Below are 27,300 nucleotides of genomic sequence, written 5' to 3'. Positions count from 1 at the left end.
TTCCTCACCTTTGCGGTGGGTGTGCTTCGGAGGAGCCGGGCCCGACTCGGTGGCAGCGCTTGAGGGCCCGCCAGAGTGAGTGCCTGCCTTCCCTCCTTTCCCTTCCTCTTTTCTTTCTTCTCCTTTCCCTCCTCTTGGTGGAGAAAGAGAGAGAGAGAGAGCCCGCAGGACTCAGGAGGGTGGGACGGAGCTGGGAGCAGCGGGGAGGCTCAGTCTGTTTGCCCTGTGGCTCTTTTTGGCAAGCATTTTCTGCCAAATATTTTTTATTATTATTAAAAAATAATAATAATAAAATTAAAAAATATTGAAAAAATATTGGAAAAAAATTCGTTGATGCTTTGCGCATGTGCAACCGCGGGCGCCATCTTTACAAAACGTTTTGTAAATATTAACGAAATTTTGTAAATACCAAACTTTTTTTTATGGAAAATTTCGGATATATTTTTAAATACAAAACGGTGAGGCACCCTAAAAACGAAACGATATTAGAAACAAATTTTTCCGTTGTTACCCAGGCCTAGTATATATTTTAAAAAACTCCAGGACACAGAGCTTGTGGACTGGTGGTGGTTATTTTCCTCTAAATCCAGCACACAGACCTGAGATTGGTTCACATATGGTTATGCTTAAAGACTACAGGAAGCTCCCTCATGACTGTCACACATTGAGAACATTTCAAACTGTCCCAAACACAATGCTTTCTGATTAAGCCAGTTCACAAACATTCAGTGGGCAGTCTCAGTCACAATGGCTACTATAATCATACATAAACCAAGTAATAAGTGATGGATGTGTGTGTGTGTGTGTGTGTGTGAGAGAGAGAGAGAGAGAGAGAGAGAAAGCCAGACTGTGACACACACATTGAGAATTATTATTGCACCGCGATGGCTGCATCCTGGACAATTCTGGGGTTTGTAGTTTAGTGAAGTCCAAGAACTCTGCTTAAACTCCTAATTCCAAGATCCCATATGATGTTTCCATGACAATTAAAGCAGAACAGTAGCACTACCCAACTTTCCCCAAACCATTATTTAAAAAGACATATATCTCATTATAGAAAACCAATTTGACCTTTGTTCCAGAAGTAACCTTTCTGATAAGTCCTTCAATTGCCCACAGTTACACGCAAGTTGCAATGTGGATATTCTCTTGATGATAAAGTGTCTTTCTTTACCAAGTACAGTCTGATCCAATACCCAAATTTATCTCCAGTCCTGACAGTATAGAGACTTCCCGAGGAACTCACTGCTCTCCACCTTCAAAGAGTGTCTTGAACTTCACACTGGATAGAGACAGGTTTGATTTTGCAAATGTTTGTGGGGGTTATTATCAAATGATTCATTCTTCTCACATTCCATATTCTTATAATATGCGCTGTGCAGCTTTGGACTTTCCTTTCCCCTTAGAGCACATCAAGGGCTTAACGTCCTTTTGGCTTCAGTGCAGTTATGTCATTTGTCATAATGCTCCTCAAAGTAATCCTCTGCTGTACCCTAGTTCAGATGGAAGCAGACCCAGCTCATTGAGTGCCTTTCTCTCTGCACTACCTTTAGTTTCATCACCTCATGATAGGTCCCCATGGGAAAGACATTCAGAAATGGTGCATCCTTCTGTACAGTACTAACAAATGTTGGCTGTGGTAGCAGTACCATTGTGTCCAAGGCATCCTTCAGCCATTATCTCTGAGACATCCCTGAACTGCTACTGCTGCTGCCCAACAGATGTTTGGGACATAGAGTAAAAGCCTATTTAATATAGGATCTCCACCAACAGCACTGCTTTTGTCTCAAAGAAGCATGCAATTCACACCACCAAGAAAAAAGTAGTGCCTTTGTGTGTGTGAAGAAGCCCTCCCCCCCCCCCAACACACACACACACTCTAAAATAGTAGGCCTAATGTTATTGGTCTTCTTTGTTGCTCCCAGTGAGCACAAAGCCACTGAGCTTATGGAATGATGAGCCTAAATTATTCTTCCTCCATACATTCTTCAAAAATATACAGACAACATTACTATGACATCATCATTTCCTTGCCCTTTTTCCTGCATGCTTTTTTAAAAAAAAAATCTGCCTGGTGAAAAATATATTATATTAAAAGCTTACACATAAAAGTATATATTTCTTTTTGGTTAGCCTAAGAAAGATATAGCCAAATAGGGACTTTGGAATCTCTGTATTTTCTATTTGAAGGGCTGCTTCTGTTTGAAGGGCTGTTTCATTTTCTGTTTGAAGGGCTCTTTTAGTCCACATCTGTTTTAATTATTGGCTCTATGTTTTAGGAGGAGGAACCCAAAAGGCATTTTCAACAGGGGTGCAGCCCACACTAAATCTTGTCTGTCAAATTTAAATTAGGGAAGTTGTCCCTCCCTGATTTAAAAGGTCATAATCATTTCTAAATTTGCATCCAAACATATAAATCAGCACATGAAAACTCTATGCAAATGTGTGTCTGCTTCTGTCCTCTTTGTGAAGATGTGTCTCCACTTGATCAAAAGAGGAAGCACAGAGAGAGCAACTAAAGAAACCTCCCAAATTTCCTGCTGTGCCAACATCCACATCGACTCCCTTTCCATTTAATTAAGCTCGAGAGACTCTCCCCCGGTTGCATTAACTTTAAGAGGCATTGCATGATGTACTTTTCTGGAGAAGAAATTAGGTCTGTTAAACTAGTAGCTTCCCCTCCCCTCCATCCCGAACCCTGTTTCACCTACATTAGCTCCCCTTCCTCACATTCTACCATAACATCTCTTTTGCATTACGCTCCTTAAATAATGCAGGCTAAAGGGGGAAGAGAGAGAATGAAAGAGAGTACTTCAGAGAACAAGAACAGTACATAGACCTAGCACCACACAGAATGCAAGCAACACATACAACTAGCTTCCTTGGTTTGTCATTCAACCTTGATATGCCGACACTGTGGCAGCTACTCCAGTTGTGACTGCTGTGTCAGGAAGAGGGCACTTAAGAGAGCTCTGTACTTAACACTTACTGCAGTGTGGAATACAAGTTTCTCTCAAGTCGAGGCCACACTCATCTTGAAATGAAACCTAGATCTGTATTGTTGAAGCCTTTCATGGCCAGGATCACTGGGTTGTTGTAGGTTTTTCAGGCTGTATGGCCATGTTCTACAAGCATTCTCTCCTGGCGTTTCACCTGCATCTATGGCAAGCATTCTCAGACGTTGTGAGGTCTGTTGGAAACTAGGAAAATTGAGTTTATATATCTGTGGAAAGTCTAGGGTGGGAGAAAGAACTCTTGTCTGTTGGAGCTAGGTGTCAATGTTTCAATTGGTCACCTTGATTAGCATTTGATGGCCTGACAGTTTTTAGGTGTGGCTTGTTCCTGCCTGGGGGAATCCTTTGTTAGCCATACAGCCTGAAAAACCTAAAACAACTCAAACCTAGGTCTAGCAGCAGAAATGAAATGTGTCTCCATTTCACAACACACACAAACATATTTTCTCCATGTGCTACTGGTGTTTTAGCAACTTGGTCAGTCACCTGAGCCTGTTATGGGCAGAGGGGGAGGAGCCTTATTTACTTCTCTCTAAAACACAGGTGCTTAAACGTCTAGGCACTAGACCGCTGTAAGCTATACAGGTTGAGTACCCTTGATCTGAAATACTTGGAATCAGTCAAGCTTTGTATTTTGTTTTATTTTTCCAGATTTTGTAATGCCTGTATTTGTATATATGTGCATAAAAGGAAATCTTAAGAGATGGAATCCAATTCTAAATTCAAAATTAATGTTTCATATACACATTACACACATAGCCTGAAGGTAATTCATGCCCTGTTTTTTAAATAAGTTTGTGCATAAAACTAAGTTAGTGTACACTGAATCAAAAGAAGCAAAGGTGTCATGATCCCAGCCACTCAGGTGGAACATTTTAGATTCTAGAGTATTTCAGGTTTTGGAATTCCCAATAAGAAATGTTCAGCCTGTATTTCAGAGGAGGGAACTGACAAAACCATCTCGAATGTTTTTTTTAAAAAAATCCTATGAAATTTAAAAGTTTGCCATAAGTCAACTGACAACTTGAAGGTGCACACATACATGCCCTTGAGTCCCTATATCAGGAGAAAGGATAGAGTAATAAAATACATAGATCATAGATAGGCAATGTGAAGCCCAGGTAGAGGTAGAGGAATACTGTGTCCAATTCTGAGCACCACAACTGAAGGGAGATGTTGACAAGCTGCAATGTGTCCAGAGGAGGGCAACTAAAATGATCAACAGTCATAGGGAGAAGGGAACAAGCTTGGTTTTTGCTATCCTGGTGACTAGGCTGTGGAGCAATGGCTTCAAACTACAAGAAAGGAGATTCTACCTGAACATTAGGAAAAAATTCCTGACTGTGATAGTTGTTCAGCAGTGGAACTCTCTGCCACGGAGTGTGGTGGAGGCTCTTTCTTTGGAGGCTTTTAAACAGAGGCTGAATGGCCATCTGTCGGGGGAGGGGTGCTTTGAATGCAATTTTCCTGCTTCTTGGCAGGGGGTTGGACTGGATAGCCCACGTGGTCTCTTCCAACTCTATGATTCTAGTTATTGTTTGTGCCTTTAAGAGAACAGGAAAGAGCAGGGGAGAATAAACAGAAAAATGAAAGAGAATAAAAGTATGTATATCTTTACTATGTTCCCATTTGGTTTATGAACTACCACCAACCTGCAAAAGGAGTTTGCTCAAGCTTGGCTAAATACTCTTTTGGTAATATAAGCACAATCACATTCATCCCTGGATTATGAATGCATGGACTCATGTGATCAGGAAAGAAAAATCTTAAACAACCGTTTTGTCTCCTAGAACAGCTACAGATATCCTTCTTGAGTCTAAGTACATGTTTTTCACCATATTCAATACTGAAGAATCCCAACAAGTTGGACAAGTATCCACAGTGAACTATGTTCTTATAATGATTGGCATTTTGTAGGTATTCTTGGCAGGCATGCGGGGGGTTCCCAGAAGGCAAGCTGATAAAGAAAAGAATTTTGAATTACTGTTCTAGGAAAAGAGCAGAGAATGTCTATTGATCAGATGTTGTTGGTCTACATCTCCTATCATCCTTCACTAAGATGGCTGTGTCTAATGTGATTTGCCATTCAGAAACATACTGAGTGCCACATATTTCCCATTTGTGGTTTCAGATAACAAAAGTTGAACCATGGTCCTTTAAAATGACTCTGGAAGTGCTTCCCTCTTTCATACTAGAATTAGGACAGGGGTCAAGCTTTGAAACAGAGGACCATTTCATGATTCCTCAGGCTATAGGGGGCAGGCTATAATTTGGGGGGGGGGGGGGAAATGAATGAATTCCTATGTACACTGCAAATATTTCATTTGTAGTACAAAAACGTGAAAGAACAAAATAAACTTACTAGAATTCCAATGGGAAGTGTGGGCCTGCTTTTAGCTGATGAGCCCATCAAGTTAATTAGGATTATTGTTGTGTGTCTTCAAGTCGTTTCAGATTTAGGGCCACCCTAAGTCAAAAGCTTAGGATGGGGGGCAGGTAGATGACCTTGGAGGGCCACATCCAACCCACAGACCTTAGTGGTGGGACCTTCATTTAAGGGTATTCACTGAAGCTGCATTGTAGGGAGCTTCAGAATGGATAAACTTGGAATTCACTGCTTTGAGATACAATTATGGCTACCGACTTGGATTAGACCGCTTTCGAATGAAGGCAGATAATTTATGGAAATCGAAGGCATAACTAGTACCTACAAGCCAGGATGGCTGCATAACATGTCAGTATCAGAGGCAATTTACCTCCGTGGATCTGTTACTGGCAAATGTGAGGTGGAAGTTCCAGTTGAAATTCCATCCTGCTGGAAGTTTCCAGCAGGTAAATGGTTGGCCACTGTGAAAAGGTTATTGGATTAGATAGGCCCTCATTCTAATTCAACAGGACTCTTCTTGTGTTATTATGAACCGTTTCCCAACAACCGTGAAAACAGGTGTAACATTACAAAGGACTCCCGTAATAGCTCATATTTCAGCGGGGGAATCCCAAGAGGCATTTAACAATACATGCCTTTCATAACTTGGAAGCAGTAAAATACAGGTGTTTATAGATGTGTCACAGATGCAAATAACGATTGAAAAGGTATGAAAAGTAGCCTGATTGCATAATGTACGTTAATTACATGGTCGTCACGGCAAGCTCAGCAGAACAACGAGCTCACAAAGCACCTTCCTTATGCTAAGCCCTCTCTACCACCATCACAAAACAAATAAATCAGGGAAAACAAGCTGCCTGCAACACAGGAAACAAACATCCTTCCCATTTTCATGAACAAACAATGAAAATGCTATTGTTAATTGTTTCCCCAAAATGGAATATTTGTTAGGAAAACATAAAGGGACATTTTGTCATCTTGTATCAGCTTCCTATTATAATGAATTTAAATTCTTCTTTAGTTAACATTTCAATTTAGAGGGTGGAAGGATCACAGTCTTTCTGATCTCTGATATTTCCACATATGTTCCTCTATAAATTCATCCTTTTTCATTTATTTTCCATTATGTTGCTTTAAAAATGCACCAAAAATGCACACTTTGACACATTCTCTTGCATGTATCATTTGACAAGAATACATTTTGCTCTGAAATATACATTGCCCTTTTGTACTGTTTTTGAGGTACAAACTGTGCTGCAAAATTAGGAAACCTGGAAAATTCAAACAATAAGTGGGTTCCAATCTGCACATAATTCCAGAAGGTGAAGATCAGGTCACTTCACTTCAAAACGAGAACTGAATAAACGCCTACCCTTTTTACATTGGATTTGCTTTCTCCTGAGCAATCCATACACCTCTGCCATAAAACAGAAAATATATCTGTTTCTGATACTTAAGACAATGAGGCATACCTCCTCGTGGCACTGGGTGCCCTTTTCCTTGCTTCCACAGCCCAAAGTTTTTCCACAGTGAGAGCCTGGAAAAGTTACATTGTTGGGGGTCTTCCTTTTGGTCTACATATCCCAGTGATCATGCTGTTTCAAGGTTTATGGGAATGGCTATATGCTTTTGTTGTCAAAATATAGTTTGAGTTCCTTGGAGTTGTACCAAAAAAAAAAAATTCCCAAGCAACTATGCTAGCTGGGAGAATCTGGGGGCTATAGTCCAAAAACAGGAACGCCATCAAAATCTGCACAGAATGTGGGCTGGATTTGTGAGCACAGAATACTATTCATGCCAGGCCTTTCAAACACCTAGAGTGACTCAACGCTATGATCAAAGCAACACCTAGTATTTTCCTATGACTACTTACTGCAAGGAGAACAAGAAGTTCTGGGCTACCTGATCCACACTGTAAAATTAATACACTTTGGCATCACTTTAACTGCCATGGCTAATTTCTATGAAATCATTGAAGCTGTATTGTTACAAGGACTTTAGCCTTCTCTACCAAAGAATGCTAGTGCCTCAACAGGATTCCATAGCATAAAATCATGGCAGTTAGAGGTGTGTCAATCAGCATTAATTCTACAGTGTAGATGCACCCAAGCAAACAGTTACAAATCTTCTTATTCAAGTACGCTGAATATGGACAGATGTTTTATATCAGAGTTTGGGACTTCTGGCCTTCTTGCTTCTAGATGCTTTGGATTTCAACATCCACAGCTCCCAAGCACCGTGGTTAAGGATAAGGGACTGTGGGAGTTGTAGTCTCAAATTATTCAGCAGGTCAAATATTCCTCATTCCTGCTCTATACCACTACATTAACTTAGGCTCTCTAGCCTTTTCATACAACAATAACTTCCTTGCTACTAATGACTACAAGGTTACCATACTATTCTCTGTTAGTTTTATTATCAGTTTGATGGTAATTTCACTTGATGTTTGACAACCTAACATTTGACTTACCTTTGCTAACATTTCACTCTGTACAGTGCTTGCTGCTGATTGCAATGTATCAAACTATACAAGACATACAGAACTGAGCCAACAGGTCTTCTACCTCAGGTCCTCATGAAGCTTCATCCATTCACACAGACAATTTTGCAATATAGAGAACACTCTTAACAAATCACAAACTGTTCAGAAATCAGAGATGGGAAAAGCATAGCTCCCTATGTTGGACTATCAATGCCCACAATTTTTTACCATTGTCAATGTTGTCTAAGACTCATGGGGGTTATAGTTCAACAACATTTGGAGGGTCATTTTGTTTACTCTTGACACACAGAGCCCCATTACAAGTTGTGCTAGTCCAGCAGCCAGTTGCTTCTTTGGTTGTTCCCAAAATTCCTCCAACTAGTATGACATATGGCCATGATGCTTGGGAAGCTTCTGGGAGACACAGCCCCAAAGATAACTTCTTCAAGCTCTGGCATAAGGAAATTATGATAAAAGCATGTCAACAGTTGTAAACCCCAAATGAGACATTTCATCAGTGAGTTTCTTTCTGATGCACATTCTGTTTATTCTGCAACCTTGTTTTCCTAACATTTCCAGGAACCACCCTTAACTTTGCAACTCTTTCCCCTTTTCCACCCCCATAACCTTTCAAACCAGCCCACAAAATTCAAAGAGCTATAACTTTTCACCTCAAGTTTTCTCAAAACAAAACATCTAGTGTAGCATTTTTCAACCTGGGGGTTGGGATCCCCCGGGGGGGGGGGGGGGGGTTGTGAGGGGAGTGTCAGAGGGGATGCAAAAGATAATCGCAAAACAAAGTATTGTGAATTCTGTGTGGGAAGTCTGACCCAATTCTATTGTTAGTGCGGTTCAGAATGCTCCTTAATTTTAGATGAACTATAAATCCCAGCAATTACAATTCCCAAGTGTCAAGGTCTATTTTCCCCAAACTCTACCAGTGTTCACATTTGGGCATATGGAGTATTCATGCCAACTTTGGTTCAGATCCATCACTGTTTGAATTCACAGGGCTCTCTGGATGTAAGTGAACTACAACTCCAAAACTCAAGGTCAATGCCCACCAAACTCTTCCAGCATTTTCTGTTGGTTGTGGGAGTTCTATGTGCCAAGTTTGGTTCAATTACATCACTGGTGGAGTTCAGAATGCTCTTTGATTGTAGGTTAACTATAAATCCCAGCAACTACAACTCCCAAATGACAAAATCAATACCCCCCCCCCCCAACCCAACCAATATTCAAATTTGGGCTTATCAGCTATTTGTGCCAAATTTGGTCCAATGAATAGAAATACATCCTGCACATCAGATATTTACATTATGATTCATAACAGTAGCAAAATTACAGTTATAAAGTAGCAACTATAATAATTTTACATTTGGGGGCACCACAACATGAGGAACAGTATTAAGGGGTTGCGGCATTAGGAAGGTTGAGACCCACTGATCTAGTGGTTAAAAATTCTATATACACAGTTGCTGTCAAGATACAGGTGTCCAACAAGCAGAATTCTTAGTTTGTTGCTAATTTCACTTTTTCTATATCCCATCAACCTTATTTCCTTTTTATAGCCAACCTATTTTGCCCTTTTGCCTGTCTACTGTCTTCCACACTGCGCACCTCCTTTTAATCCATTCTCTTTACTGCATCCCCATTTCTGGCACAGAGCCTTTTCAAGATTGTCTCATTGGGGTTATTTTTAAGACCAGTGTCAGCATCTTTTAAGTCTGAAATCAATTTGCTTCTAAATATTGTTAATGTAAGACAAAATAAAGAAGAGAACTATTTTTAGGTTTAATCACGCCAATGCAGAATTTTCATTTGATTTACAGACTGAGGAAATATAAACAAATTGTCAAGTAGGATTTCATCTAGTGAGCACTTAGGTTTCATCCTTAAGTTGGTTGCTTCATCTTTTGTAAAATTAAATTTGCCATTGGACTGGTTGCATGCGGTGGCCATCTTCTGTATTACACCTACCGAATGGTTTTTCCATTACAGATATATTGTTTTTATTTTTGTTTGTAACTGATATATATTCAATATTGGAAGATAGTTTGCTTTTAGAAAAAATGCTGTTGTATGGCTTCAAGTTGTTTTGAACTATGATGACCCTTACAGAAATTTCTTGGCAAAATTTGATCAAAAGAGGTTTGCCATTGCCTTCCTCAAGTTGGCAAAAACTAGACAAATGAAACAACAAACACCCCTGTATTCTGAAATAACTCAATAGTGCCCCAGAGCATCTGGTGATTTGGAGCATAAGTAGCCAGAAAAGGAACATATCTTAATCTTTGTCTCCGAGGATGCAGCTAGATTTTAATCTGCTTTTATTAATAATCCACCTACTTGGAACCACCAGGTCTCATTTGAAATACATTCTGATTTGTTAAATGGGTAGACTCAACCACTGAGCAATTTTTAGTGGCTGATTAGCCTACTGACATCAAAATGGAGGTTACCATGCTGTTGGCCAAAATAACAATCTGTCAGTAGGGAAAACTACCCAGATCTGTTACATAAGCTAACACTTTATTCTAGCTACTCATATTCTCGCCAAATGCAAACATTTCTGTGGGGCTTGGAAACATTACCTTCTGGATAGTAATTCCCAGAATACCCCAGTCAGTATGGGTACTGAGTGGAAGGAATGTCAAAGGCGACACAATTCGGCTTTCCCAACTAAAGCAAAAATCAGCAACTACAGAAGAATTGTGATTTTTTTCATTAGGGGCCCCAGGGTCACCTTACTTTTGGTTTAGTTTTAGATTGGGAATGGGACATGGGGCAAAAATGCCATGATACTAGGTCAAAATCACCAAATAAATTAAAAATTGGGAGCCTAGGGGCATTTGGAGTCTTTAACAGGTCCCAGAGGGTTCCAGTTTTTCCATGTCTGATCTAAAGTTATAAGTGGGGCAGGGGCTGAAACACGATTAAGTCCACAATCTTATAATATACCTAGCCTTACTACTGCTTCTTGCAAATTAACTTGCTGAATGTTTGAAGTTAAATTATTAATAACTCCCATCTTAAACCTCACACTATAGAGAGTTATAGCTTCAGTTTGCTGAGCTAAAGCTATGAACTAATAAAACTGTATTTATTGCAAACTAATAAAAAAAGCACAGGGGAAAACAAATAGTTGGAAGGTATAGTATGCTGCAAGAATATGAACACATGTCATTTTTATTCCACACTGAGTTTGATAAAACTATAATTACTTGCAACTTGGTTTCTCATAAAATATTGTTTCTCAATTGGCCAATGTTAGACCTAGAATCCAAATACAGATATTAAGGGTGTTCTGAAGTTTCCAATTATATAAACTTATATATTTAGCTATCAGCATTCTAACCAATCATTTCTCTACCCAAATCCTAGGAATTAGGCATATGGTTCAATAAAACATATTCAACTTCTATTGTTAATAATTTATTAAGTGCATTAATTGTTTTGATATTTGTTCAGAAAGAGATAATGACTTGACAGAACGATAAAAGATGTACAAGAATGGCTTCCAATCACTCACAAGTCCAACACTAATATTGCAGAGAGAACCCAACAATGAAAATAAATTGTCCAAAATGTGTGATGTAAATATGAGACCTTTTTATCATGGGTAGTGGACTTTTAGAATAGCAAAAAAAATGGAGATTCAAGTTTTCATAATTAATGTTCAGCTGAAGTCTGAACTGCTTCTGCTAAATCTGGTAAGGGGAAATTATTAAAATATATGAACAGAAAGATTACTGCATGCCCAAAAGTGGAAAAAATACAGCCATACCAATGATGAGGACTGGCTGCTGAAATTGATGGATTTAGCTGAAATGGACAAATTGATCAGAGAAAAATCACTGGTGACATGTTTGAAAGATTAGGAACCTTTAATTGGTTTTTGGCAAAGAAAGAATAACATGTTAACTGTATGATTTGATAATTAGATTTGGTAAAACAGTAGAAATATATTACTGGTAATCATAATCACAGCAATTATTTTATATAAATACTAGCTGTGCCTGACCATGCATTGCTATGGCCTTGTCTGGTGATTTAGGAAATAAAACGGCACAAAGAGGCAGCACGGGGGAAGAGAGAGCAAAGGGCCCATTGCCTTCCTGTCCTCCCCACAGGCCATGGGGCAGACAGGGTGCCAAAAAGGGCACAAAAAGGCAGTGCAGGACAGGGCAGAGCGTAGGGCCTGCTCCCCCCCCCTCCCCCCCGCAAGCTGCAGAGCCGCAGCAAAGCACCAGAAGCGACGAGAAAAGCAGTGTGGGAGGAGAGCAGAGCATCCAACTCCTCCTCCTCTACTTCCCCCAAGCACCTCCTGACCCCAGCAGTATTAAAGTTTTGGCGTGTCACGTATTTGCCAAATTTGGTCCAGACCCCAACCCTTCCAATGTAGAGGAGGAAGTCTCCATAGCCTTGAGCTTAGAGAAGGTGCTCTTTGCCTCCCTCACCTCCTCTCCAGATTCTGTGATGAGGGAGTTTGCTCGGAGGTGCCTCTTGCACTTGCTGTGACAGGCCCTTATGGATGAGGTTTTTTTCCCTCATGAAGGAGGGAGATGGAACCAGGAGATTTTCTTTGTGCATGCACTGTATCGTGTGTTTGCATTTTGGGGTAGTAAAGTGTTCTTCACCGTGTTTTTGTGGGGTTTTTTTAATGATGTTCACTTGTTGGCTTGATAGTTGTATTGCTTGAAATTTTCATGTCAGTTCATCCAGTGGTTTTGGAGTTATGAGGCCCCCACAAACCAACATTACATTTTTACATAGATAGATCTATAATTATTGTTAGAAAAGTTGGAGGTCAAATGCAAATTCCTTTCTTGCTATGCTTCACAACTCTTGTTCTCTCTTTACCATATTTTCTTTTTCATTCTTTGTATATCTGTTGATCTTTTATCATGTTGGCAAATGCTTGATAAAAAGTTTAAAATATAAATTGGTGCCCAATATAGCCTAATCATAATTTTGGTTATATAAGCCTCATTTAGATACCCAGTTCAGATAATGTGACTGCAATGCAACTTTTGAACACAGAGGTTTTAGCTTGATTCTCAGTTTAGTGTTCCATCTGTCCCTAAAAGAATCTAAATTAAGCACTAAGGATTTTGAAATAACCTCATACAGCAATGTATTTGTTATATATAGAATAGGCACATTTGTACCCATTGGATAAATTCCAGGGAATCAGTTGCATTCAGTGTATCTTGACCAAATTTGCAACAATACTACACCTTGCAGAATGGACCCAAATTCACATTCTTTATAAACAGCCATTAATTTCTTACTCCCTCAAAAGCTACTTTATTTGGCTGGTATGAGAGAATTTGATAATCTAATGCAAATCAGCCTGAAATCTATCTATATAGATCCTGATCTGTCTATCCTCATTCTATGATACACAGAACTCATAGATTAACAGTTTCTTTGGGGGATTGCCACTCCCATGATTCCACTGGCTGGGAATTCTGGATGTTTTAGTCCAAATGCCCCACCCTCTTCCATCATACTTTTTACCATTAGAGGCTGTCATTATATTCTGGTCCCTTGGGAGAGATCTGGGACATGCGCAGGAAAACATGCTCTGTATGTTCTAACTTTCCTTCCATCTCCTTTATTCCAAAGCTGCCTATCAGGAACTTTACTGAATCTGTTTGATCGCTAAGAGCATCATCAAAAAGGGGGGCCCCAGTGGTGCAGTGGGTTAAACTGCTGAGCTGCTAAGCTTGTTGACAAAAGGTCGCAGGTTCGAATCCAGGGAGTGTGATAAGCTTCTGCTGTCAACTGCAGCTTCTGTCAACCTAGCAGTTCAAAAACATGCAAATGTGAGTACATCAATAGGTACCACTCTGGCGGGAAGGAAATGGCGCTCCATGAGGTCATGCTGGCCACATGACCTTGGAGGTGTCTACGGACAACAGTGGCTCTTCAACTTAGAAATGGGGATGAGCACCAACCCCCTGAGTCAGACATGACTGGACTTAATATCAGTAGAAAACCTTTACCTTTATCTTATCAAAAATTCTAAAATGTTTAAAATATCTTTGAAAAATAAACCTCTAAAAGGCAAAAAAATGGCAACTATTACAATTGTTGTATTGATGCACATGTTCAGAATGTCCATGCACAGCAGGTAGAAATAGGTTGAACTTACACAACAGTTTAGGCAGAGTTTTCACTGATAACTTAATAAGAGAATACTTGAGGCTCTTTGTGAGTGAAAAAAACAGAATAGGAACACACAACATAGGGAGCCATGAAAGTGGCATCCCTAATCTTCCCTTTTGTATAGGCAGAAACATACTCTGTAGAAAAATATAATATGGTCCTACTCCAGTTAAAGAACTAGATGTGTTCCTGGGCTTTACTTCCTTAACAGAAAATTTGATACGGTGCTCAGGCATCTATCCCAGAACATAACTGCTGGTGGACAATTTTACATCCCAAACTCTCCTTTGTTGCCAGACCTGGAGTGTACCACACTTCTAATAGTAAGGGACAGCATCAAACAGAGAAATGTCTGCAAAGTAGGCTATTTTATAAAGCAGTATTGCAACTCAATACTGCTTTAGATCCCAATATTTTACACTACTGGCTATGTAGGCTAGGACTACTATGACATGCAGTCCATAACTCTTGAGGGCAACATGATTCTGAACCTTGTTATAAAATTATTGTCACATAGGCTGCATGATGTATTTTCATTTCATTCCCCTTGGACTCTACAAAAAGGAACTTTGCCAGGCATGTATGCACACAAATAGCAAAAAATCTCAAGCTGCACTTTTCTCCCCACAGTTTACATCCTTTGAGTCTGCAGCTAATAGAGGATATCATTCTGGCATGAACACAGATAATTCTGATTAGCTAAGAACCATGCTCATGGCGAGCAACAACCAAACGATGTAATAGGTTTTGATCAATCTTCCTTTCATGCCATCTGCTAGTAAAGTCAGCTGGTTAGACTGTCTGTGTATTAATACCTCCATTCTCCTGTATAATAGCAAATAGTTCACCAATGCGGCACTCAAAATTCAGTATGCAGGGGAAAGCCAAGCATCAACATTAGCGCCCCTGCTCTAGCATGCTGTCCTTTGCCCACCTTACATGTTAGACATGGCTGCTTGCTTCCAGGCTACCTGCTTCTTGTAGAATATTCTGCTCCAGGGGTCATATGTCAACCAGTTAATGGGGGAGTCCACTTGCCTGTTTCTTTGTTCTTAATTATTATTTTTGATGCAGCAGTAGTGGTGCTCCATCACTAGTGTTAAATTTGGATAGCATTTCATTAACCTTTCCAAGTGGACGATGGCCTTAACCGGCATCGCCTTTCAAAAAGGTCAATTGTAGGATGCCAGAAGGACAAATCTTTCTGTGCACAGCCAGCATTTCCCCTCCACATCTTTGTGAAATGAATGGGTGACTCTGAGAATCAAATAGGGGTGAAGGGGGGGGGGGGGCTAAAGCAAGCCTGTGATCTTGCCCATTCCAGTACTGACGCAATCCAAGGGTTTGTGTTTTCCCCCCTCTGAGTTTAAAGCCACTACTTAAAGTGGCAGAACAGATTGTACAAGAGGCTCAGAATAAGGCTCCGTCTGTAGACGTACAGATGCTGGCAGGTTTAGGAATCCTCCTCTGACCTCAAACTCCTAATGGGATTCTACCAAATGATTTATTCTGTTATTTTCAGAAATTTTGTTCACTGAGAAGGTTAGCTCAGCTGTACAATACCAGAGTTTGGGATTTTCCCTGCCTTTCACAATCTCTACCTAGATCCCAGTATATATATTTGACATATTTCCTCCTCTTTCTAACACAGGGGTGGGTAACATGCATATTGTGGACACCTGTCAGGGCCATGCCCTTCCCAAAAGAACCTCAAATGTACAATAAAAAACAAGCATTTCCCATGCTTTTAAATGCCTTGGGTGGCAGTTTGCCACTGAATTGTGGACACAAACCACAACAAGCCATTTAATACAAGCAAAATGTTTGCCTTACATATAAGTTTCCTGGTTTGTTGCTGAAATCTAGCAATATCAGTGAGGTATACAGGCCACCCAGGTCCTGGGTGGACACAACTGGCTGCTGGATCCCTCTGTGGTTTTATGTAGCCAAATGAGAATAGTATTAAATGAAGGAACTCCTAGATTCCCGTCTCCACTCTTTTTCAAAGGGCCTGCCAGCAGAATCCATTTCATCCAGCTTGGATTTCTTTTGATCCTTTTCAAAATGCTTCTTTCTCTCTGAGCACTATGAACATTTTATGCATCTGACAGGCCAACTACACAAAAAAGAAAACTCTTTAGGTTAATATTTAAACACACAGTTCAATTGATTTTCTCAATGCTGACCTCCAGAACTACCAGCTGTTTTCCTTTAGGGCTGTTCAAACCACCACCCTCTAAAACTGAAACTGTGATGAAAAGGTGGCTAAACAAGGATATTCCTTTACAAACAACAGCATGGAAGAAATCCCCCTAGTTCCCAATTCCCTCTGGGATGTGCATCTCACAAATGCCTGCATCTCAACCACAGCCAATGGTTATGCTGGTTGGGGGATACTGGAAGCTGCAGCCCAAACAAGTACATTTCCAGTCTCTCTTGTGAACGCATGGAGTAGGGTGCAGATAGGGAACAACATACAACATCCAGAGTAGCTCATAGTCATAAAAACAAGCAAAAGACAAATTAAATACTAAAATATTAAGGTAGTAAAATGCTACGGTGCTGAAGGAGTTAGAACTGTGAAGTTCAGGACGGGAAACATCTGTGTTTGGATGTTGCACCCTCATTATGGACTATTCAATGACAAATGAAGGCCCCTTTATTTTCCCAGATATTTTAATCTTAAACCCATCCAGTGCTTCTCTCCCCCCACCTCCCTCTCTCTCTGCTGTGTTAATGTTTTGCCGCTTGTGATTTTATTGTGAATTTATTGACTGTAACTTCTATTGTTCTTCTCAACATTCTGTTTAAATACGTCACTTCTCATTTTTTATGGTTTTACATGTTAAGCAATAAGGTAATGTCAGTTCTTGGATAGTACACAAATATTGTTAATGAATATTAAATTCAAATCCACATTTACACATCATTTACTGGCTGTAGGCAAGCCAATGTTGTGCACTGTAGAATTTCATTAGAGGATTGTTGGGGCAGTTAAAGAAGACTGCACTGCAGAATAATGCCACATTTGAATATATAAATATATCCTCATTCTGGTATGAATCGGATTTCACAATGATTAAAATCAGAACAATTCTGATTCTTTATGAAATTATTTTATATGTTACTGCAATGTGTGCATTTAATTGTATTACTGTCTTCATTTTTCATTGCTTGATTTTATTTTGTGCAGTAGCCACTGGAACTATGAGGGTTATTTGGAAAGTAAGGTTACAAGATTTTTTAAAAAAAAATACATTCTTTTCCCACATAATCACCATTCAGTTTAATATATTTGGTCATCCATAGGACAAGTATTTGATGCCTGTGTCATAGAAGTTCCCTCCACCTTTTTCAGCCAGTTCATCACTTCAATCTTCACCTTATCGTGGTCGAAAAAGTGTTTTCCACCAAGGTGTTCCTTCACTTTATTGAACAGGTGATAGTCACTGGGTACAAGATTGAGGCTGTGAGAGAGGTAGCTTCAAACTTCCCAACCAAATTATTTTTTTTTTTGTCGTGTCAGGAGCAACTTGAGAAACTGCAAGTCGCTTCTGGTGTGAGAGAATTGGCCGTCTGCAAGGACGTTGCCCAGGGTACGCCCGGATGATTTTTGATGTTTTTATCATCCTTGTGGGAGGCTTCTTTCATGTCCCCATATGAGGAGCTAGAGCTGATAGAGGGAGCTCATCCGCCTCTCCCCGGATTCGAACCTGCGACCTGTTGGTCTTCAGTTCTGCCGGCACAGAGGTTTAACCCACTGTGCCACCGGGGGCTCCAACCAAATGATGTCAACAACTCTTGCGTTGCATGAGGGGTGTGTGGATGTGCATTGTCACAAAGGAGATAGACTCCCGCCATCAGCCTCCCACAATGTTTGTTTTGGATTGCTTTGTGAAGTTTCTTCATGGTCTCACAATATATTCCGTACCCATTTTGTCACATGCTGTCTTGACATTACGTCCTCTCCATAAACTGAAACAATTTCATGATGAATTGCAGTAGCGTTCATGCCCTTAGTAAATAATTTAGGTAGCGTATTATAGCACAAACTTCGCATTTGGAGGGAAACAGAATGAGGACACTCATCTCTAACCTTCACCACAATACCAGTTGATGAGCTACTGACAACTGGCACTGCTCTTTGCTTCCACTGGTTTCCCGCTACACGGCAGTGACACCAACTTCCCCCGCGAGAGCTACATGCCTTGTAACCTTTCTTTCCGGATAACCCTCATACATACACTGAATCATTTTGGTGCTGTTTATTATTAATGTCTTCGAATGGTTTTAATGTCAGATACTTGTTACTTTGAAGCAGAGGTAGGAATTTCCCTTCAGATGTAGTTGAAGTCGTATCAGTCTCAGCCAGATTAGCTAAAGTACTACTGGTCAACATAGTTAATTGTTAACATCATAATCAATTTTTTCCAAGAATGGGACTCAAGGCTTATAAATTATAAAAACCCAATATAAGTGAAAAACCACACAAAAATATAACTAAGGCTACTTTGTAAAAACAATGAAACAATATGTGGAGGGAAAGCCATTTAAAATGTATTGTAAGACAATATTAATTGCAGGCTGTACTGTTTTAATGATTTCTTTAAAAAGCATTTTAAAAGGCCTTTCACAACCAACCCCTGAAGCCTGATAGAATATGAATGTTTTTATTTGCCTGATGAAATACAGCATGGAGGAAGCCATCCTAACCTCCTCATGTAAGAAAGCTCCAATATCTAGGAGAAGCCACCAAGAAGGCCATCTTCCTTGTTCCCACCAAATCAGTCCAAGAATGCAATGAGACAGAGAAAAGGGCCTCTCCCAAAGATCCTAGAGCGTGAATAGGTTCATGTAAGGAAATACAGCCCTTCAAAAACATCTGAAGAGATGCACAATCCATACCCTAATTCACAGATATCACATGTTCTGGTTTTATTGTTTTAATGGTTTGGTGTTACAATTTTTTTACTGAAAAAAATAGCATGCAAATATTTGAAATATAACTCCAATAAAATACAGTCAGCCTTCCACATTTGCTGGAGCTAGGGCACAAAACACCATAAACGTGGAAAAAGTGAAGAAAAAACTCCCACATTTTTTAACCTGAGCGAATGCTCTTTTAGAAATGTTTATGTCCTCAGGGCAATTCTATGGTCAGCATCTGCTGGAAATTGACCATGGAGTTGTTCTGAGAGACCTAGAGATTCCTAGGGAAGTCATGTTAATCAAACCTGTGAATAATGAAATCTGCAAAAGTCGAACCAGCAAATACGAAGGGTCAATCGCATGTGGATCTATGGATCAAAAAGGCAGTATATAAATGAATGTATTTATGTTTTTGTTATTATTATGCAAGTTGATTTAAAGTTCTCAATCCTGTACTTCCAGGACTGTAAAAGGGGGTTGATTGAATAGTTATACCAGTTGAACCTGCCTATGCATTTAGATCAGGAGTGGGAACTGTGTGGCCTTTCATATGTTATTGGACTGCAATGCTCAGCATCCGTCTCCATTGGCTATGCTGGCTACAGGTGCTGGGAGTTGAGGTCCAGCAACTTATAGAGATCTGCTCAACTCTGAACTCTTAACACATATTCTCAGACTCTCCATTCCCTGACTTCCATCAGAATGAGTGGTACAGTGTGCTTTTCCCCCCACAAAGGCCAAGGACATTTCGGGGGTGAGGCTTCAAATCTTGAATGCATTTCCCGGTTGGGAGGTAAGATGAATGCAAATGTTGGTCTAAATCTAATTGCTCGTTCCAGCTAGAAAAGACACTGAACAAACTGCTGGGCTGAATAGCAAGACTTATGGAAAGCTTTCTGATACACAGGGTCTACTGTAGTTGAGTGCACCAGCTGGATTAAGGCCATAATATTTAGGGGGGACCAGATCAAAATGTTCTTAAGTTGCCAAGGCATTTTAGACTATGCACATTTGTTAGCTGACTAAATAGATCTGTTTGCTGTTTCTCTATTTTATTTTATCAGTGTTTAATTTTGTGTTCAGGAATATAATTTTTATTTTATTTTCCAATGATATTGGAGAACTATCAGTCAGTGGAAAAATTGTGCAGTTTATGAAAGTCAACTTTGTAAAGAAAGGGAAGGAGAGCCTACCTGAGAGTTTTCCTTAACAGTAGTTAGTCTAGAGGATTAGATCTTTTTGGTGATGGCACCCATCTTCTGGAATTCAAAAAGCAGAAACTCTGCAAAAAAGGCAGTGCACTGAAAGGCAGAAATGGTATTCAACTTCAAACGACTGCTGCTGAAAGTATTATGTGTTTACTTAGTCATTCCCCAGCTGGTTAATTAGTCCCACAGCTCTCTTTCTCTGTGTTGATTATTGGCCTGTATTAATTATGTATTATTATTAAGTGCTTTAAATTATTTGATACTGTTCTTAAATCATATTACAGATATTTTTTCATGTGCATTGCTAGGAGATTATACAATATCAAGTGGTACACAAATAGTACATATAAAACAACATAAAATAATTATAGTACATGTTTTTTTTTTAATATTCCACCTCTTTCTGCCCCTCCTCGCAGGAGTTTCATAACCCAATAACTGTGGAAAAGCAAGATGGGGTACTTAGGGGACTGAATCCTCTTTCAAACTACAACCCAGGTACTGAGAGTTGCAGCCCAAAAAGGAGCTGTTCTAACTGTCTCGATCTAAGAGTTGATAGTCAGTGGTTCTCAACCTGGGGTCCCCAGATGTTTTTGGCCTACAACTCCCAGAAATCTCAACCAGTTTACCAGCTGTTAGCATTTCTGGGAGTTGAAGGCCAAAAACATCTGGGGACCCCAAGTTGAGAACCACTGTGATAGATGAATAGTTTAAATAAATAGTTAACAAACAAACAACTTATTCAGATTTCAAGTTCAAGTATGAAGGAGATGAGGCAGAAGATGATAAAGACAGCCGAATCCCTCTCAGAATGGATCTGAATGCGTTGGCAGCTCCTTTATAAAGCAAATAGGAAGAAGATTCTATCAGAGGGGTTTTAATCTGTAAAGCCACTTCAGGGGAGATAAAGCGGGTAATAATAATAATAATAATAATAATAATAATAGGATCACACATCAGACACTTCCCAAGTGTCTAGAACTGTGTGATACAGCAGTGAATAATGCATGCAGATCCCAGTAAGGTGGCCTTTTGCAGCTGGTAAATGGTAATTTTGACAGCGTCGATTGTGTTTAAGTGCAGGCCAGGGTCTTTAGGCACTGCAATACAACAGCCAGCAGAGTGATCTTGTTTGCTGTGGACTCATCTTGCTGTGTTTCTAATGATGATGATGATGATGATGATGATGATAATAATAAAGCCCTGACCTATGTTTTCCTTGTAAATTGCAAAAATATTGCACCACAAACCTCCAATAACCTAATCCTAAAGGCAACCCAACCACATCCAGGTAAGCCCTGTAACACCTGAACACTCAAGCCATTCACTGATCTGGTGTTCAGGAAACATGAATTATAGCAATAATGTGCCTAATACGGGAGCTCAGACTATTCTTAAAATATGTATTCATTACTCATGGGATAGAACACCTAACTATAGGGAGAAAATTTTATCTTGAGATAGGAGGGAGGTCAAGATTTTGGTAATAACACAATCTGTGTTTCAGTTTACTACTGTTTTTTCCCTCTTTTGCCCAGAGCTTGGAAATATTACTTTTTGGACTGCAACTCCCCAAATCAATGTCAATTTGGGATGTTATATTCCACTAAAGAACAGGTCACTTACCTTTAACCGTGCTTCTTCAGGGAGTCATCTATGATCCAATGAATGGTCATGTGTGAGTCACAAAGGCCACAAAGAAATAGTAACACTCCCATGCTCTACTTCTGAACACATTTCATACCACACAGCCAGCTTCTGTATCTTCAGTTCCAGGGGAGAACTGAAATGTGTTACAAAACATGAGCTTGAAAAGGCCTTTGAACACATTTCACCTCTCACCAAGAGCCCCCTCTTCTTTAATTAATCCGTTTCCCAACCCAACTCTCCCATTCATGCTTTGGGGCCTCTCTAACCCTTCCATCCCCTGTTTCCATCCACACTTCCCTGCCTGTTTATTTCAAATGACCTGCACGGCTATTTCGGGCCTCTTCTTAAACAAGAGCGAGTCCCTGATTGCCATTCAAGATGGATTCTCATTACTCCAAAGTGTCCCTCTAGGAGACACATTAAATAGTCCACGAGGTTAACTTAATCCAGCTGATTCTGTGTGGTCTCGGCCCGAATTCCCGATTAAATTAACATCCTTGAATCTTAATTAGCGTGTGAGGCAGAGGTTGCCTTAATAACGGAGATAATAATGCACAATGTTAAAAATAATCAAGCTGTGCCCTTCCTGCATCACACATGCAAATCCCCTTCAGAGAGAGAGAAGTTGCAAAGGGCAACACCAACTGAGAACAGGGGGTACATTGGGCTAAGAAAGTGCAAGCAGCTATGTGGCTTAATTGCTAAATTATATGGGGAACTGCTTTGTTATTTCAATCCCTAGCATCAACCATGGTGGTGCATCACAGGTAGGACTGCATGGTACATTCTCAATCAAATATCTTGGGCACTTTTGGTACCCCATCAAAAAAAAATCTGAGGATGCAGAAGGGAGTTCTGGAGGACAGGTGGAAATGTGTACTTATTAGTCACATTTATCTCCTGGTCTCCCTCAAAGGACTTCTAAATGGTATATATGGTTCATGAGTCTCTTGTTCCCCACTTTCTTTTCATAACATCTCTGTAATGTCAGTCACTTGAAGATGACAAAAGGCCAAAGAATAATCACTGAGTTGCTAGGTTCAATGTTGCTCAAGTCCCAGTTAAACATACTAACAGCGTTAGTCCCATATTCCCCAACTGTCCCGATCTGCCAGGAACCATCCCATTTAATCATGTTATTCCACTTCTTTCAGCTGCTTTTAAAATACTGAAGTTTCTTTTCCTTTTACCATTTTCTCCCTTTTTCTTCAGCTTATATCAGTGGAGTTCAGTACAAACAGTTAATTCAGTAAGGGAAAGAGAACAGTGCAGAATATGTGTTGTCAAAAACTTTCATGACCAAAATTATTGGGTTGCTGTGAGTTTTCCAAGCTGTATGGCCATGTTCCACAACCATTCTCTCCTGACATTTTGCCCACAGGATGCCTGCCATAGATGTGGACAAAATATCAGGAGAGAATGCTTCTGGAACATGGTCATACAGCCCGGAAAACTCACAGCAACCTAGTGCAGAATATATTTATAGTAAAACAGGCATCTTCAAAAAAGAGTCACCATACCCAAAAAGTACATTATACATACATACTGAGAGAGGAAGAGCAGATAAAGCAGTCAGGATTTTTCCCTGAGCCACCTTTAGAGAAGAAAAAGAAATTTGCAAAGTTGAAAAGGGACCCTAATTCTGGGAGTTTTAATCCAAAAAAAACTTCTCTAGACTTTGTCCTAAATACATATAAAACTTCACACACTGCTAATGTGCAGAATAAGACTGACTCAGAGGGATGCACATTGCTGCAAGGAGAGTCCTAAACTTTCCTCCAACTCCCATTTGCAATCTAGTTTTCTTAAGTGCAACAAACAGGTTATAAGATGAAAGCTTCTTGACTCCTATACCTTGCTGGCCTCAGGAAGAATGACAATGAGATTGACAAGGTGAGCTATCAGCATTTACTTTGATTTCATTAAAGACAAGAATATTTCAAGAGCATTCTCCCTCCTTTAACCTTCTGGGGTTCACACATTTTTGTGCAATTTGTGCATTGAAAGTGTCCCAAAAGCTTGCAACCAAAAGCCTGCCCACATGTCTGGTCAGAAAAGTTATTTGGAAGGACTGCAATACCCAGAATCAGCAAGCCAACATGGCTAATTGCCATTCTGGGAACTGCAGTCCCAAAAAGTAAGTTCCAAGGAGCCATACAAACATCCCCACTGCTTTTGGGCCTTCCTTGCACCTCTAGAATAGCCAGCTCACAGTGTTTTGGGGGTGATTTTTCCAACATTCTTTTCAAAATTTAAACTCTATGGAAACTATGTTCAGATGTGTTGGGCTATATCTGCCTTACTGAAAACTCGTAGAACTTGCAGTTCCCAACATCTCTGAAACCATGGAACTTGTAGTCCAACATATCTGAAGGGCACCAGGTGAGGGAAGAATGTGCTGTACTCAACAGCCCTGTTTCTCTTTATTTTTTTCCTAATTAATTCAAAACCAAGGCTGACCCAGAACATATTACTACCTAACAACAAAGGCAAGATGGAACACTTCTATCATTTGCCACATATAGAAGCCAACTTACTGTAAGTAGTTGTTGAACCTTTATAGCATTCAACCTAGATAAGGCAGTTGATTAGTTTAGGGCAGCCCAGTTAGGTAGAATACCCAAATCTGTCCTTTAAAAAAAAACAGAGAACAGATGACACGGAAATACAGCCAAAAAAGGTAGCTAATGCACCCAGCATCTGCTGTTTGAGGAAGGATATTCATTCTGCTTAATAATAGGGCCAGCCCTGTGACAACCTTATTTTGACAATTCAGCCACTGAGACACACTGACCCTTTGGTTCCTCCTTACCAAGGTTAATCCTCTTTGATTAATAGGGATGAGACAGTTTGCCCCCACTAACCTCGGACACAATCAAAAGTAATCCAAATCATTAATAACAGTAAAAAAAAATCTTTTATCGGCAATTCCCAAGGCTGATGATATATGAGCACTCTACCTATCAGACATTTACCTTCCCTAATAGCACCATAGAATCATAGACTTGGAAGAGACCTCATGGGCCATCCAGTCCAACCGCCTGCCAAGAAGCAGGAAACAGTCTTTTTTAAAAAAACTATATACTAAGAACCCATTTCTCCAGTGGTTACAAATGTGTAGATTTTTATCCCCAGAGCCCCCAGTTTTTCCAGACAGAGCTCTTCATCTAGCAACACATCAGAGGAACTTAACTGGAGAAACGGGGGCTGTAAAGCTTAGTCTTTTCGTGGATGCAATGGACTAAGAGTTTCTGACATCTGTTTTATAAAGAAATGCAGACTTTTTAAATTATGCAATCTCTTTCAACAAAACAGACTTGGAAACACATTAAGAATCATGCCAGCTTGCACAGTGTTTCTGTTCAGTGGGGCTTTTCTTCCCACTGCTTTGGATTTCCTGGCAGCATCTCTTCAAAGGAAGTATAAACGGGGGTTTACGCCACCTCCAACTTTAATCCAAGCAGAAGCAAAAATGGCAGACTTTTCATACTCTTTCAAGTAAGTTTTACTGAACCTTCAGATTTTATTCCCAGGCCTAAAACTGATAACCTTTGCTGGCATCTTTGCTAATTACACTCTCCTAACCTTCGTTCTCTGTTACCACAAGGCTCCTTTCCATTTGTCCCTCTTTTTAGCCCACCACCCATACTGGACCTTTCTCAGCCAATCAGGCTTTACTATAATAAATGAAACATCTCCATACCTTTGGGTATTCCAGATAACGTTACTAATAATCAAGGGCATCTCTCACAGGAATGTGGAAACTGGAACAAATGCGCAGGGATGTTTTCTGCGGTGTTCTATTTCCTCGCCGTCTTTCCTCCCTTAGATAGCAGCCACTTCTATATAAGCCTTTAGATTTATCCAAGGCAATGAGTTCAGTATGGTGTTCTGCTCCCATTCATGAAGGAATGCTTTCATCAACATGATGGTTTCCCTTGAAAAGCAATTGGTCAGCCTTCCCAACTGCCTTCTAGGTATGGTAGGCTACAAGCTAGTCATACTGAATAGGGGACTATAGGATTTGTGGTTCAGCATATTTGCAGGGTACCAAATTGGAGAAGACGTTAATATGTAAGGTGAAGTGTGCACTTACTGTCTCATAGCTTTTATAGATTTTAATTGGACATTCTTTCAGTCTTTTTTAAGGAAAAGGCACTAAAGACTTGTTAGTCTTAAACCTGGTTATGGGACCAAGAATTTGAACAGTAGCAGCACCAATAGGGAATAAGACTCAGTGTGATATGTATGACAATGGACTGTCCCAGACATTGATTTTAAATAGGTGTGATTTTAATAAAATCTTTTTTAATGTAATTATTTTAATGAACTGTTTTTAAATGTGTTTTATGATTGTGGTTAGCACTCAAATGAGTATTTGTTGTGAAGCTGCCCTGAGTACCCCCCCCCCCCCCGGTGGGGTGAGAAGAATGGGGTATAAATGTATGAAATAAATAAATAAATAATAATGACTATTATTAATACAAAATCTTCCCTATTTATTTATTTATTTATTTATTTCAAATAATTGTACCGCCCCCCGCCCCCTCTAACCCCAAAGGGGGACTCAGGGCGGTTTTTCACAAAATCTCTGCCTAACATGCCTGATCTTTTGCAGTTTGGCAACAGGACCCGTAAGAGTATGGGTTCCTTAAGACAAAAATGATGTCAGTAATGAAACCAGGGACAAGAACAAATCACATTTAGCGCTTTTCCATGCAGCCATATAACCCAAAATATCAAGGCAGGAAATCCCACAATATCTGCCTTGAACTGGAATATATGGCGGTGTGGACACAGATAACCCAGTTAAAAACAGATATTGTGAGATTTCCTGCATTGATATTCTGGGTTATATGGCTATGTGGAAAGGCCCTTATCTGGAGCCCACAGTGTTTGAAAACTATTATCTTCCCTACCCTGTCTGTGAAACGTGGACTGTCTACAGATGTTACACTCAACTCCTGGAACGTTTCCATCAGCATTGCCTCTGAAATATCCTGCAAATCTCTTGGAAAGACAAGCAGACAAATGTCAGCATACTGAAAGAAGCAAAGACCACCAGCATTGAAGCAATGCTCCTATGCCATCAACTCCGCTGGACTGGCCATGTCCAAATGCCCGATCACTGTCTCCCAAAGCAATTACTCTACTCTACTCTACTCAAGAATTGAAAATGGAATGTTGGGGGACAGGAAAAGAGATTTAAAGATGGGCTTAAAGCTATCCTTAAAAACTGTGACATAGACACCGAAAATTGGGAAGTCCTGGCCCTTGAGTACTCTAACTGGAGGTCAGCTGTGACAAGCAATGCTGTGGAATTTGAAGAGGCAGGAATAGAGGGTGAAAGGGGAAAATGTGCCAAGAAGAAGGCACCTGGAAACCGATGCTCTCACTGCAGGAGAACATGTGAGTCAAGAATAGGGCTCCACAATCACCTACAGACCCACCACCAAA

The 27,300-nt window shown here is 40.0% G+C and overlaps 1 protein-coding gene across 6 annotated transcripts in view; it reads right to left on the bottom strand.

The window, feature by feature from the left end:
* ELFN2 (extracellular leucine rich repeat and fibronectin type III domain containing 2) overlaps nucleotides 1-27,300 on the bottom strand; it is a 217,573-nt gene that overhangs the window by 154,822 nt on the left and 35,451 nt on the right. Inside the window, exon 2 of one of the 6 annotated variants that reach the window (XM_060777002.2) lies at nucleotides 20,179-20,267. The exons of the other annotated variants lie outside the window; for them this stretch is intronic. The gene's annotated coding sequence lies outside the window, so the exon portion shown is untranslated. The remainder of the gene's footprint in view (nucleotides 1-20,178; nucleotides 20,268-27,300) is intronic. 6 annotated transcript variants of the gene reach the window in all.

This window comes from Anolis sagrei, chromosome 5 (assembly GCF_037176765.1).
Source record: "Anolis sagrei isolate rAnoSag1 chromosome 5, rAnoSag1.mat, whole genome shotgun sequence".
NCBI classification, from domain to species: domain Eukaryota; kingdom Metazoa; phylum Chordata; class Lepidosauria; order Squamata; family Dactyloidae; genus Anolis; species Anolis sagrei.
Note: the sequence above shows the minus strand (reverse complement) of the source record. Positions and strands in the feature narration are given on the sequence as shown.